The 11,745-nt window shown below is 51.2% G+C and overlaps 1 long non-coding RNA gene across 1 annotated transcript; it reads right to left on the reverse strand.

The window, feature by feature from the left end:
- Positions 1–4,487: 4,487 nt before the first annotated feature.
- On the reverse strand, positions 4,488–11,332 carry LOC142871402 (uncharacterized). The gene is made up of 3 exons (XR_012919651.1): positions 10,970–11,332; positions 5,079–5,174; positions 4,488–4,754 (listed from the first exon to the last, which is right to left on the reverse strand). It is a non-coding gene; the product is annotated as an uncharacterized LOC142871402 (long non-coding RNA).
- Positions 11,333–11,745: the final 413 nt, after the last annotated feature.

An 11,745-nucleotide genomic window follows, 5' to 3' on the forward strand; every position in this document is an offset into this window, starting at 1 on the left:
TCTGTCTGCTTAACCATGAGTTTAACCTGAGAATTCTAGTTCCATTCAAAACCACGGTTTGATTGAGTTCTCTCCCTTTCTATACTTATAATTCCCTTCTCTGATAGTGAGGAACCTGGCTCCCATTATCTTTATCTATTTACTTTTGGATCAATCCTTCTGTATGTAACCAATCTCCCATCTCTGTCCCCACCCCGACCCCTCCTCACCCTACTCAGGCTTTGACACTCCTCGGTGGGTTATGTTATGCAGCCGCTTCCCTCTTCAGGATGCTGTCCTCATCTGCCCAGGCTCCAGTACCTCCCACCTGCTCAACCCTCATGGTCTTCAGCACTCTGTGTGGGCTGCTGCTTCCCACATGGGCACCCTCCTCGAATCACACAGGCTTTGACTGCTGTCTCTGGGCACTATGGTATGAATAGCACTTGTTGGAAACTTAATTCCCAATGCAACAGTTTGGAAAGGTGGGACCTTTAAGAGTGGATTAGGTTGTGAGGGCACTGCCCTGATGAATGATTAGTGCTGTTATCATGGGAGTGGGTTCATCATCATGGGAGTGGGTTCATTATCATGGGAGTGGGTTCACCATCATGGGAGTGGGTTCATTATCATGGGAGTGGGTTCATTATCATGGGAGTGGGTTCATCATCATGAGAGTGGGTTCATCATCATGGGAGTGGGTTCATCATCATGAGAGTGGGTTCACCATCATGGGAGTGGGTTCATTATCATGGGAGTGGGTTCATTATCATGGGAGTGGGTTCACCATCATGGGAGTGGGTTCACCATCATGGGAGTGGCTTCACCATCATGGGAGTGGGTTCACCATCATGGGAGTGGCTTCACCATCATGGGAGTGGGTTCACCATCATGGGAGTGGCTTCACCATCATGGGAGTGGCTTCACCATCATGGGAGTGGGTTCATTATCATGGGAGTGGGTTCATCATCATGGGAGTGGGTTCACCATCATGGGAGTGGCTTCATCATCATGGGAGTGGGTTCATCATCATGGGAGTGGGTTCACCATCATGGGAGTGGGTTCATTATCATGGGAGTGGGTTCATTATCATGGGAGTGGGTTCACCATCATGGGAGTGGGTTCACCATCATGGGAGTGGCTTCACCATCATGGGAGTGGGTTCATTATCATGGGAGTGGGTTCATCATCATGGGAGTGGGTTCACCATCATGGGAGTGGCTTCATCATCATGGGAGTGGGTTCATCATCATGGGAGTGGGTTCACCATCATGGGAGTGGCTTCATCATCATGGGAGTGGGTTCATTATCATGGGAGTGGGTTCACCATCATGGGAGTGGGTTCATTATCATGGGAGTGGGTTCATCATCATGGGAGTGGGTTCACCATCATGGGAGTGGCTTCATCATCATGGGAGTGGGTTCATTATCATGGGAGTGGGTTCACCATCATGGGAGTGGGTTCATTATCATGGGAGTGGGTTCATTATCATGGGAGTGGGTTCACCATCATGGGAGTGGGTTCACCATCATGGGAGTGGCTTCATCATCATGGGAGTGGGTTCATTATCATGGGAGTGGGTTCACCATCATGGGAGTGGGTTCATTATCATGGGAGTGGGTTCATTATCATGGGAGTGGGTTCACCATCATGGGAGTGGGTTCACCATCATGGGAGTGGGTTCATTATCATGGGAGTGGGTTCATTATCATGGGAGTGGGTTCACCATCATGGGAGTGGGTTCATCATCATGGGAGTGGGTTCATCATCATGGGAGTGGGTTCACCATCATGGGAGTGGCTTCATCATCATGGGAGTGGGTTCATTATCATGGGAGTGGGTTCACCATCATGGGAGTGGGTTCATTATCATGGGAGTGGGTTCATTATCATGGGAGTGGGTTCACCATCATGGGAGTGGGTTCACCATCATGGGAGTGGGTTCATTATCATGGGAGTGGGTTCATTATCATGGGAGTGGGTTCATCATCATGGGAGTGGGTTCACCATCATGGGAGTGGCTTCATCATCATGGGAGTGGGTTCATCATCATGGGAGTGGGTTCATCATCATGGGAGTGGCTTCATCATCATGGGAGTGGGTTCATCATCATGGGAGTGGGTTCATCATCATGAGAGTGGGTTCACCATCATGGGAGTGGGTTTCTCATAAAAGGATGAGTTCAGCCCCCTTCCCTCTCATGTATGTACACTCTCTTGCCCATGTGACACCTTCTACCATGTCATGACACAGCAAGAAAGACCTCACCAGATGTAGCTCTTGATCTTGGGCTTTCCAGCTTCTAAAATTGTGAGACAAATAAATTCTGTTCATTATAAATTATCCAGCCTCAGGTATTTTGTTATAGCAGCACAAAATGGGCTAAGACAGGACATTGGTACTAAGAAGGAGGACCTTTGCTGTAACAAATACCTTGAAATGTGGAAGCAGCTTTGGAGCCGGGTAATGGGTAGAAGCTGGAAGAATTTGGAGAAACAGGCTAGAAAAATCCTAAATTGCCATGAATGGGGCTCGGAAGAAGAGAAGGCATGTAGAGAAAGTATGGAACATCTTAGAGATGACTTAGGGGTTGTGATCAGAATCTTTGTAGAAATATGGGTGGTAAAGTCTGTTCTGATGAGGTCTCAGATGGAGCTGAGGAATAAGATATTGGAAACTGGTAAAGACCATCCTTGTCATACTGTTGCAAAGAACTTGGTGGAATTGTGCCCAGGCCCTAGGATTTTGTGGAAGGCAGAACTTAAGAGCAATGAAGTAGGATGTCTGGCAGAAGAAATATTTAAGCAGCAAAGCATTTGTGGTGCTGCATGGCTTCTTTTAGCAGCATACAGTAAAAGAAGAAAGAAATTACTTAAAGACCAAATTTGTAATTAAGAGGGAAACAGAACAGAAACTGGAAAACTCTCAGTCTAGCCATGTAAGGGGAAAAAGGAGTTCCAGAGGGAACACAGAGGGTGTGGCTAAGCAGCTGTCAGCTAAAGAGATAATGTGGCTAGAAGGAAGCCAGGCTCTATTCATCAAGACAATGGGGGAATGACCTCGAAGGCATTTCAGAGATCTTTAAGACAAACTAGGAGCTTGAGGCACCTCTGGGACCTCTGCACTCACTGTCCAGGCTGCCTCAGGCCTCTGCTCCCTGTGTTCTGGCACAGTGCCCCTTGGCTGCCCCAGCCCTGACTCAGGCCGGCCCAGGTGTGGCTCTGGCTGCAGCTCTGGAGGGCACAGCCAGATTTGGTGACATCCTCATGGTGCCAACGCTGCAGATGCCCAGAGTGCATGAGCTGGGGAGCCAAGGTGGCCTCCACCTTGATTTCAAAGGAAGTTATGGACAACCTGGGGGCCCAGGTAGAAACCTGCCATGGGGCAGAGGCACCACAGAGTCCCTGCTAGGGCAATGTCTGGTGGAGCCATGGGGGCAGAGCCACCCCCGAGAGCCCAGAACTGTGGAGTTACCAGCATGCAACACGTGTCTGTGAGAGCTGCAGGCAGCAGACTCCAACCCAGAGAGCTGCTTTGTAGGCCGAGTCCAGCAAAGCCAGAGAGGTGACTTCCTGGGCCATGGCTGCCCCAGCAGGGCCCACCTGGTATGCTCAGAAGGTGGGACATGGAGTCAGAGATTATTCTCCAGCTATAAGATTCTATGTTCACCCTACTGGGTTGTAGATTTACTTAGGACCAGTTACTTCTCTTTTCTTGCCTACTTCTCCCTTTGGGAATGGGAATGTCTATCCCATGCCTGCCTGTTCCACGATTTTATTCTGGAAGCGCATAACTTGTTTACTTTCACAGGCTCACAGTGGGAGGAATTCGCCTTGGGATTAATCCTGCCTTGGGTTTCTTACCCATGACTGATTAAGAAGAAACCCTGGACTTTGGACTTTTAAGTTGATGCTGGAACAAGCTAAGACTTTGGGGCCTATTGGGATGAAATGAATGTATTTGGCCTGTGAGAAGGACATTAATATCTGGGCCCAGGGGCAGAGTGCTATGGTCTGAATGTGTCCCCCAAATTTCATGTGTTGGAAACTTAATCCCCAATGCAACAGTGTTGAAAAGTGGGACCTTCATGTGGTGATTAGGCCATGAGGGCTCCACTCTCATGAATGGATGAGTGCTGCTATCATGGGGGTGGGTTCCTTGTCCCAGGAGGGGCATCCTCACCGAAGGCCGAGCTTGGCTCCCTTGCTCCCCTCTCGAGTGCTCTGTAGCCCGTGTGACACCTTCAACCATGTTATAACAGGGCAAGAAAGCCCTCGCCGGATGTGGACCCCTCATCTTAGCCTTCCCAGCCACTAGAATCATGAGCCAAATAAATTCTGCACATTATAAATTACCCAGTCTGAGCTATAGCAACAAAAACTAGACTAAGACACTGGGCCACGCACCCCCCCAACACACACTCCTCTAAGTGGGCACGCGTGTGTGCAGCTCCACCTAAGGGCTTTCAGTTGTTGCCAGGAGGAGAGGAAGATGAAGAGGAGGAGTTATTTTTATAATATTTTATTCTTGTTGCATGACCATAATCTCATCTCATATATTTGGGAGGGTCTCAATGACGGGTAGTACTTGTTTATTTTGCAGTTTCATCCCTTGCAGAGTTGTGTTCCTTTGAACTGCCTCTTCATTTGTGAGGTCGATGGAGATATTCATCCAGCGTCGGGGACTCCCTGGCTGCCGGCTCACGTCTGACGAGGAATGAGCAGACCAGCTGGAAGTGGGGTCAGGCTCCAAGGGCTTGTCACCTGTGCGTGCCCCTGCAGGGAGATCTGCCTGGGTCAGGGAATCCGGGAACCCTTAATGCCAGGACCCATTCCCCCTGAGCTGCATGGATTCTGCAGGAAGGCCTCTTCCTGTCTCTTGTCTGGAGGGGGAGCCCGGCTGCCAGCGTGCAGGGGTGAATAGGTGCCGAGGCAAGGACGGGGGTGGTGTCAGCATCAACATGCAACTCTGCCTTAGCTCTCCAGCAGCTGGTATGGCACCTCTGCTCTCAACTTTTGGTGGTTGCCACCTGTGAAGAGACCCTCCTTTACTACCCCCTCAAGAAGATAACCCGCCAGGCCAGGCACTGTGGCTCATACCTGTAATCCCAGCACTTTGGGAGGCTGAGGCAGGAGGATCGCTTGAAGCTAGGAGTTTGAGAGACCAGCCTGGGCAACATAGCAAGATTCCTGAATCTACAAAAAAGTAATAAGAAGAAAGCCGGGTGTGGTGGTATATACCTGTAGTCCCAGCTACTCCAGAGGTTAAGGCAGGAGGCTCACTTGAGCCCAGGATTTGAGGCTGAGGCTTCAGTGAGCTATGATCATGCCACTGCACTCCAGTCTGGGTGACAGAATAAGACCCTGTCGAAAGAAGGAAGGAAGGAAGGAAGGAAGGAAGGAAGGAAGGAAGGAAGGAAGGAAGGAAGGAAGGAAGGAAGGAAGGAAGGAAGGGGAGGGGAGGGGAGGGGAGGGGAGGGGAGGGGAGGGGAGGGGAGGGGAGGGGAGGGGAGGGGAGGGGAGGGGAGGGGAGGGAGGGAGGGAGGGGAAGGGAAAGGAAGGGAAGGAAAAGAAAAGAGAGAAAAAGGAAGAAAGAAAAAAGAAGGAAAGAAGGAAGGAAGGAAGGGGAAGGAAAAGAAAGAAAAAGAAGAAGGAAGGAAGGAAGGAAGGAAGGAAGGAAGGAAGGAAGGAAGGAAGGAAGGAAGGAAGGAAGGAAGGAAGGAAGGAAGGAGGAAGGAAGGGGAAAGGAAAGGAAGGGAAGAAAGGGAAGGAAAAGAAAGGGAGGGAGAGAAAGAAAGAAAGAAAGAAAGAAAGAAAGAAAGAAAGAAAGAAAGAAAGAAAGAAAGAAAAAGAAAGAAAGAAAAAAGGAAGGAAGGAAGGAAGAAGGAAGGGAGGGAGGGAGGAAGAAGGAAGGAAGAAGGAAGGAAAGGGAAGGGAAAGGGAGGGAAGGAAAAGAAAAGAAAAGAAAGAGAGAAAAAGGAAGAAAGAAGGAAAGAAGGGGAAGGAAAAGAAAGAAAAAGAAAAAGGAAGGAAGGAAGGAAGGAAGGAAGGAGGAAGGAAGGAAGGAAGGAAGGAAGGAAGGAAGGAAGGAAGGAAGGAAGGAAGGAAGGAAGGAAGGAAGGAAGATAACCCCCAATCTTTTGGGAGTGAGGGACCTGGCTCCAGAGGCCTAGCTGTGTAGGGATGGTCGGAGATGGAGAGAGCGAGTGTGGAGCCTCACTTTTTCTTAAGCTGACTACCAGTCAGCTCCCTCGTTTTCGCCTCTCTCTCCCCGCGCACTCCCAGAGGCATCTGCGGCCTCCAGTGCGGAGCCTTCTGAGACCCTGCGGTGTAAGCCCGGTGACTCGCAGCCTCCCCACTGCTGGGCCAGTATCCCATTGTCTCAGGCTGCCTTTACAGTGGCCCGTCTGATTTCTCCCTTCCAATATTTCTTTACCCTTATTTCTTCCGTCCTCCCAATCTTTAACAGATTCAGGTATATTTTTAAAACCCACTCTTTACTGTTTTTCTGGCAAGTCCTGGGGAGACAGCAAAAGCAGATGAAGGTGTTTAATCATCCACTTGTCTAGTTCCTAGGACAGACCGACTCTTTTTCTAAAATTATAATTCTTTTCCTTTTATTTTTAGTAATGCAAGTAATAGCTGTACATATTTATGGGCCACAGAGTGATATTTCAGTGCATGTATATACAATGTGTCATGATCGCATCGGAGTAATTAGCATATCCGTCACTTTGAACACTTATCATTTGTGTTCGAACATTCAAAATCTTCTCTTCTAGCTCCTTGAAAATACACACTAAATTATTGTTAACCATATTCACCCTCTGGTGCTACAAAGCACTAGAATATTTTCCTCCGGTCTAGTTACAACTTTGTATCTGTTACCCAACCCCCCATCCTCCCCTCCCCCACCCTTCCCCACTCGAGTAACTACACTCTACTCTCTCCTTCTATGGGCTCAATTTTTTCAGCTCCCACACATGAGTGAGAACATGCAGTATTTATTTTTCTGTGTCTGACTTATTTCACATAAGATAATGTCCTCCAGGCTCATCCACGGTACCAAGAATGATAGAATTTGATTCTTTTTTTATGCCTGAATACTATTCCGTTGTATATATACACTACATTTTCTTTATCTATTTATCTGTTGATTCTATGTCTCAGTTGCGAATAGTGCTGTGATAAACATGAGAGTGCAGATATCTCTTCGGCATACTGGTTTCTTTTCCTTCGGATAAATACCCAGTAGTGGGATTGCTGGATCGTACGGTAGTTCTAGTTTTAGTTTTCTGAGAAACCTCAGTACTGTTTTCCGTGGTAGCTACACTAACATTCCCACCAATAGCGTATAAGAGTTCCCTTTTCTCCAAATCCTCTCCAGCATTTGTTATTTCTTGTCTTTTTGATGATAACCATTGGAACCGGGGTGAGATGATATCTCATTGTTATTTTTATTTGCATTTCCCTGAGGGTCAGTGACTCTGAGCCTCATTTTTGCATATACTTCTTGCCCACTTGTATGTCTTCTTTTGAGAAATGTCTCTGCAGGTCCTTTGCCTATTTTTAAATTAGATTTTTGTTTTTTCTGTCAAGTTGTTTGAGTGCCTGTGTATTCTGGATATTAGTCCCTTGTCAGATAAATAGTTTACAAATATTTTCTCCCACTCTACATGTTTTCTCTTCGCTCTGTGGATTGTTTCTTTTGCTGTGAAGAAGCTTTGTAGTCTGATACAGTCCCGTTTGCCTATTTTTATTTTTGTTGCCTGTGCTTTGGATAAAATCTTTGCCAAGACCAATATCCTGAGCGATTTCTCCTGTTTTCTTCTAGCAGTTTTGCAGTTTGAGTTTTATGTCTTTTTTTTTTTTTTTTTTTTTTTTGGAGACAGAGTCTCACTCTGTCATCTGGGCTAGAGTGCAGTGGTGTCATCACAGCTCACTGCAGCCTCCAACTCCTGGGCCCAAGCAATCCTCCTGCTTCAGCCTCCTGAGTAGTGTACCGGTGCACACCACCAAGCCTGGCTAATTTTTCTACTTTTTGTAGAGGCAGAGACTCACTATGCTGCTCAGGCTGGTCTTGAACTCCTGGCTTCAAGAGATCCTCCTACTGTGGCCTCCCAAAGTGCTAGGATTACAGGCATGAGCCACTGTGCCCAGCCTAACTCTTTAATTTATTTTGAGTTTATTTTTGCATATGGTGGGAAATAAGGGTCTGGTTTCATTCTTCTGCATATGGATATCCAGTTTTCCCAGTACCATTGATGAAGAGGGTGTCCTTTCCCCTGTGTGCGTTCTTAGTGCTTTTCAGACTGACTTTTGATTTTCATCTTTGGCCATCTCACCTTCACAGCTGGACCATGAGGCTTTGGATAGACATCTGGGAGAAACTCAGTACATCTTTGATGGACAGATGAGTACTTGCCACAAGGGGATCATCTGGCCAAGAGGGGATCTGTGACACCTTGTCATCAATATTCATTCGACACTCCACAAAGTAAAGTGGCCCCAGGCAGGACTTCCATCCCAAGGGCCTGCTGACCTCCTCCTACCCCTGGAGACCCTTTACCCATCTCCAGGCTGCTCCTGGGCCCTGGGAAGCCTCTCTCAGGGTCAAGGCGGTGCCACAGAACGGGCTCAGCTTTGGGGCAGTCACGACTGCATCAGCTCCCAGCCTGGCCACTCCCTTGCGTGCCCTCGGGCAGGCTTCCCACTTGCCATGCTCACACATGTAAGATGGGGATGACTAGGTTATCCTCCACCTGCTTCCAGGTGTTTCTCAGCACCTGGGGGACTGGGTGGGGCCATGTGACTCGTCCTTTCCTGTGACTTGTGCGCAAGAATGATGTGTGCAGTTTCCGAGCTGGATCTCACAATCACTGACGCAAGAGCCTTCTGCCCTCCGCCGGGCGATCAGCAGCATCTCGTATGGGAGTCACTCTGTCGGTCCGGGTCTCAGTGTAAGGACAGGGTTGACATGGAACAGGAGTCCCAGCCAACATGCAAGCGTCATAAGTGAGAGACAAAGCTGGCCTGGGCCGTGGAAATGTGAGAGGCTCTTTGTCACAGTGGCGTAAGCTAGCTTCCCTGACTGGTGCACCTCGTGGAGCTGTGAGGGTCCAGGGACAGCATATGTGAATGCACACGGGGCTCTGCCTGGCAGTCAGCATGTGCTCAATGAATGTGATCCCTCAGGTGGCTCCAAGAGATCCGAGAGAGTGTGTGATTCAGACAGACGTTCCACATCCAGACGCAAGAGTCCAAGATCACTGAGGGGGGTGACGTGGGCACCCTCGGGGGCAAATGCATGCACATTTACTCAGCTCCCAATCGGTGCTGGGCTCCACTGCTGTGTACTGAGCAACTGCAGAGACAGAGGGCCACAGTCTCCGGCCACAGGCACAGGGATTACCTCCTGCAGTGCGGCAGGTAACAGGAGGACAGAGCTATAGTTCTGACACTTTTGGGGTGCTGGGCCCCTCGGAGACTCCAGAGAGGGCTGTGGGCATCTGTGCACACACCCACACATTTCTGCATACATTCTCAGGGGCTGCAGGGCCCACATTCAAAGGCCTGTCCGGGAGAGCGCAGGGGGCCGTGCTGGCTGGTGGGCTCCATGCCACAAGCGGCCTTCCGGAAAGCTCCCTGCAGAGCCAACAGAGCTGGGTGGCCACAGAGCCCCCAAGCAGCTTGCAGAGTGGGCACAAGGGGACAAAAACCCACCAGCCAGTTTAAGAGCCTCTGGGAATGTGGGTCCCAGCGTGGTCCCGGAGGGATTCAGCAGTGATGGCCAGGAGGACTGGGAGCACAGGGACCTGGAATCAAGCCCACCACTAATCAGGCTCCACCACTAACTGGCAGTTTGACCCTGGGCCTCAGTTTCCTCATCTGTAAAATGGGATAATGCAAACAGTTGCCCTGCCCACCCCACAGGCCCCAGCAAAACTCACATATGAAAATGAGTGTGACAGGTCTTTCAAAACTTGGCAGTTCAATGTCAATTTCTTTCAGAGAGTTCAATCTTAACCTTCCCAGGGAGTTAGGCAGAGAGCAGATAATTTTGCCCACGTTTTACAGGTAAGGAAACTGAGGCACAGAGGTGAAATGACTTGCAGGAGTTCCCACAACCAGTGCGTGGCAGAGTCGGGGTCGCTATCTGAGTCCTGCGAGTCTGAGCCTACTCTCTGCTTCACCACCTCTTCCCTATAAAACCCCAGGAGAAGAAAATGCCTGTGGATTCGGATTCTACCCTCCCGGAAAGGGCTTCCCCAGTCTTCAGGGCCGGCCGCTCTGGGAGCAGGAAGGCGACACCACCCACAGGCGCAGACTGGAGCCTCTGCCCCTCGCTAACCTGACACCTGGGAGTGCAGGGGACAGAGTGAGGCCCGTGAGGGGCTGAAGGCCGGAGTCAACAAGACGCGGCAGAAACGGCTGGCCTGGCCGCACCTTCCAGCAGGGCCAGGCTCTCTGGGATCATGAAAGTGGCTTTGCCCTAAATTCCACGTGCCACGGAGCTGGGTGACTCACGGAGCCCTCGTTCTGCTGTTATAAATGTGCCAAGACTCCGTATGCTGCCCAAACTCGGCCCTGCGCAGCCACCTGCGACAGAGCGAGTCCACACGCTGGGGACATTTGGTGGGAAAAGCTGCCAAGGACGTTGCGGGCCCGTGTGACTCACACCGGTGGGCTTATCGTGGGACGACTCCTACTGACACGGTCCCCACAGGCTTCAAAGCACGCTTGCACGCGGATCTCGGCCACCCTAAGCCCGAGGAGACGGAGCCCCTCGCCCTGCGCGCAGAGAGACTCTGATGGCACAGGCGCTCCGCCTCGCTGGCTACTCCCTCGCTGGCCGCCAACGTCCTGCATCGGCCACACGCCCGTTCCTGCCCGGCTTCGGAATCCCCCCAACACAGCCCTCCAGGCGGCCGCTGCCACGGCTGAGGACGGCCCTCCCGGAAGTCAGTGGGGTGACCTCGGGCGACTCTCACCTGTGCCCTCCTGGAGAACAGGAGGATGGCCCGGAGGTGCTGCGCTCCTGGAGAACCATCCTTGACGAGTCCCGTCTCATCCTTCCTTCCTCCTTCAACACGGCTGTGGCTCAGGACCTTGTCACTTCTTGCGTGGACCCGTGACAGTCTCCTCCTGGGGCTCCGGCCACCCTGGGAACTGTTGCCAGCGCACTCTTCCTGGAGTTCTCTGTTCAAGAAGCCCTGGGAGCGCCACAGCCTTCCCAGGGTGCGCGGCACCCACGATCCGGCCCTTCTGCCACCTGCAGACTCAGCTCCACGACCGCTCCTTACCCACCTCGGGTTTCAGCAGTCCTGTGTGGCCTGCGCTACCCCCACCCCACTCTGGGCCTCTGTCTGTGCTGTGCTGTGTGCCCTGTGCTCTTTGCCCTGTGCCCTGTGCCCTATGCCCTTTGTCCTGTGCTGGGCTCGCCACCAGCCTCCACACCTACTTCCCAAAACCTTTCAGTCTTAGTGAACGCCGCCACCAATGCCATCGGCCCCTGCAATGAGGGGCGCCCTATCAAGTTGCCTTTCTCCTTCCCTGGGACTTGCTCACCCAGGAGATCCCGGTGGCTGCAGCCAGTGTTCCGGGCAACAAAGAGGGGGGCGTCGCCTTCCTTTCAGTAGCGACCCGCTTGCACGGGGTGGGGGAGTGTGGTGGGGGCTCCTGGCACCCGAAGGAGTCCTTTCTCCCTCGGAGGGGCGCAGTGTCAGAGAGGCGGCTGCAGGTCCGAAGGGGAATGGCCTTTGCCAAG

This window comes from Microcebus murinus, chromosome 6 (assembly GCF_040939455.1).
Source record: "Microcebus murinus isolate Inina chromosome 6, M.murinus_Inina_mat1.0, whole genome shotgun sequence".
Classification (NCBI taxonomy): Eukaryota; Metazoa; Chordata; class Mammalia; order Primates; family Cheirogaleidae; genus Microcebus; species Microcebus murinus.